Here is a 3,621-nt window from a genome sequence, read left to right as displayed (position 1 = left end):
TATTTCAATGGATCAAAAGTCCCTGTTTAAGGGTAGATTTAACATAATTAAGTGAAGTTACATGCAATCCTAGAAATAGAACGACATAAATCTACCGGATTAGAGTCAAATCTAATAGGGGAATCCATAGATCGAGTTAATGCGACAATAAGGGTTTTAATTAGAAAGAGATTTCAATTAATCAACCTAAAGTCAATCGTTCTTACTCTCGAAAGAGATATTAACATAATTTAGGGATTTCTATGGATCTAGACACAAGTGAATAAATTGTTTAATTCATATTCAGAATAATAGGTGAAGTCTAGGTAGATTCTTTCCTGGGTATTGTCTTTCTCATTGGTTATCTTCGATTATTTTCACATTTCATTCTCTCTTGAGTTCGTAGTGAAATTAGATTAGTAAATTTAGATTAAAAACAATCACTTCAATTTATTGGCTAAATAATAGAAAAACGATAATTATTAGTACTTTTAGTCCTCGTGGATATGATATTCCCTACTCACCATAGCTATACTATTGATCGATAGGTGTGCTTGCCTTTTTCGTAATTATAGTTAGTTTAGTGACCATCAAGTTTTTGGCGCCATTGTCGAGGACTAAAATATTGGGAACACTTTATTTTTATTAATTTATCCATTTGTTTTTATTGCATTTTATTTTTGTTTTTAGTTTAATTCTTGTTTTTTAATTTTTCTTTTATTTTCTTCTGGCAGGTTCCTTTAGTTTATGACTAGAAGAAACCTATCGGGACCATATTATTATTTGACAGTGAGATTGAAAGTACAGCTCGCAGAAATCGTAGAGAAGCAAGTCAGATTCGACAGAGTATAATAGACAAGCAAGAGGGCACTATTATTATTTTTGAGGAGATGAGTGATAATCAGAATAACCAGCTGCCTCCTATGGTTGAGGCAAATCTAAATCATGTTCCTCGTACTATGTACGATTATGCCAAGCCCACTCTAATTAGGGCTGAATCGAGTATTGTGAAACCTACTTTTGTTGGGAATAATTTCAAACTAAAGCCGAACACTATTCAGATGATACAACAATTTGTTCAGTTTGATGGTTTTCAAGACAAAGATCCAAATACTCACTTGGCCAATTTCCTGGAAATTTGCTATACTTTCAAGATTAATGGTGTTTTTGACAACCCCATTCGCCTACTGTTGTTCCCTTTCTCGTTGAGGAACAAAGCTAAACAGTGGTTGAATTCTTTGCCACGAGGTTCTTTCACTACATGGGATCAAATGACCGAGAAATTTCTACTAAAGTATTTCCCATCAGCTAAAACAGCCAAGTTAAAGAATGATATGTCTTCATTCATTCAGATCGACTTAGATACCCTATATGATGCATGGGAGAGCTATAAGGATTTACTGAGACGGTACCCTCACCATGAATTACCACTATGACTACAGGTTCAAACCTTCTACAATGATTTGAACCCTCAACTAAGTAGTTAATCGATGCAGCAGTCGGTGGTACTTTGAACAATAAAGCACCTAAAGCGGCTTATAAGTTTATAGAGGAGATGTCATTGAATAATTATCAATGGCAAGTCATGAGGATGAAGCCAATAAAAGCAGCCATTATTTTTAACTTAGATGCAGTCACCATGTTATCGAATTAGGTAAAACTTTTAAATAAGAAAATTGATGGTTTATGTGTTTCTACACAAGTATATGTAACACCCCTCACCCGTATCCGAAGCTGGGATAGGGCTCGAGGTGTTACCGGGATTTCACGTTCATAAACATATTAAATCAAGTCACTAAGTTGCGCTTTAATTTAAAACTTTTCAAATATGTATATCCTTTCCCTTAAATAGGCTTTCGAGACCTAAAACATGTCTAGAGGCGACGCGGGATAAAACCGAGAACTTTTGATAAACTTTGGGCACCTTGGAAAATTTTTCTTATCTTAAAGTGTTACATACCCATGTGACTTGGGACACGCCCATGCCTTTGGGCCGTGTGCAACACTGACTTATTAACACGGCCGTGGCACACGCCCGTGTTGCCTGCCCGTGGGCAACATTGTCTTTTAGACACGGCAATGACTCACGCCCGTGTGGCCTACTCGTGTGCGTTTTTTGTTTAAAATTTTAAGTGCAGGGGACACACGGCCATAGCCCACACCCATGGGATGGAACCGTGTGTCACACACGGCCTAGACACACTCCCGTGTGTCTGACCATGTGGACCCTAATAGACTGTTTTCCAAGCCTTAAGTCACCCTTTTCTACTCCTCATACCTAATGGTTACCAAGTTCGAAGGAAAACATAATTATATACTTGTAAATAATCTTGATAAAACTAGTTGTATGGAAACCTCATATCATTGGTTTCATACATGAAAGGTTATTTCCAATTTAGTGTTTATGGGTTCCCATGTCACTTTAATTTGTCTGAAATTGGCTCGTTAATGAAACTCATTGCCAATTGGTAACAACCCATCACTTGTAAATAAAACCATACAAAAATTCGTAGGTCATAGCCTACTTCAATTAAGTAAATTTTCATGGCCATATACAAAAAGATAAACATAATTTTACATGTCTTCATTTGGCAAATCAAATGACACATATAACAAAATACTCAAAAATCCTATACATGCTATTGAACAAAATTAAAATGTGTTTATACCAAAGCTTGACTAGTTGATAGTGTGTCGACTCTCCAATCGTCTCCCAGTCCTTATGAGTCCTCGAGCTCTGTGAGATAGGGAAAAAGAGAGGGGTAAGCATTTACATGCTTAGTAAGCTCGAATAACTGGAAAGTAAACTTACCGAGTAATTATCATACATCTATATTTAAATCATGAAATCATCAATCATGAAATGATTCCCTATCACATGCACTCAATCAATGAGTTAGTCACATAACAAAGCATCATGTAATTTATGTAGATGAGCTCATTATTCATCATCTTATTGACATACATCATATTAATCCCGTTGAGTTTCTAGGAAATCTCGATGGAATACTCATTATCCATCAATTCTTACGAATGATCATTTCACATATATGCACACCCGCGAACCTCACATCTTATGGCAGGATTACCAGTCAGGCTAAATTCCCCATATCATGAACTTATAAGGTGATGTCGGGATTGTCAGTCTAGGCTAAATCCCTCATAGACATACACCCTTACTAAGCTCATATCTGAATTACCAGTCCAGGCTAAATTCAGACCCTAATCGGATTACCCATCCGGGCTAAATCCATAATGCACACATATTCTTCGGGAGGCTCGATCATTCAAGGAACACCCGTCCGAGATAGATCCTTTTCATACTTGAGATCGTAGATTACCTGTCCGAGCTAAATCCTTACTGCAACACATGCAGGATCTCATTTCGCATGTCAATCAGGGTTATCCATCGAATTCCCTTTTTAACCTCAACCGAGACATTTTTCACATGTTACCATCAAATATGCATTTCTATGATATTTCATGCCAACAATAAATGCAATCATTATGCATTCAAAAATCATACAATTATGCATATTATGGGTTTACTTTAAGTTATCCGAACTTACCTGGTATTTGTTTCGGAGTTGTGTTTCAATTATTCCGAAACCTTGCGTTTACCTCTATCGACCTCCGAAATTT

General features: G+C 36.5%; 1 non-coding gene across 1 annotated transcript; it reads right to left on the bottom strand.

Annotated features, from left to right (window-relative positions):
- Positions 1–1,298: 1,298 nt before the first annotated feature.
- LOC121213151 (small nucleolar RNA R71) lies at positions 1,299–1,405 on the bottom strand. The gene has a single exon (XR_005908521.1). It is a non-coding gene; the product is annotated as a small nucleolar RNA R71 (small nucleolar RNA).
- Positions 1,406–3,621: the final 2,216 nt, after the last annotated feature.

This window comes from Gossypium hirsutum, chromosome A13, assembly GCF_007990345.1.
Source record: "Gossypium hirsutum isolate 1008001.06 chromosome A13, Gossypium_hirsutum_v2.1, whole genome shotgun sequence".
Classification (NCBI taxonomy): Eukaryota; Viridiplantae; Streptophyta; class Magnoliopsida; order Malvales; family Malvaceae; genus Gossypium; species Gossypium hirsutum.
Note: the sequence above shows the minus strand (reverse complement) of the source record. Positions and strands in the feature narration are given on the sequence as shown.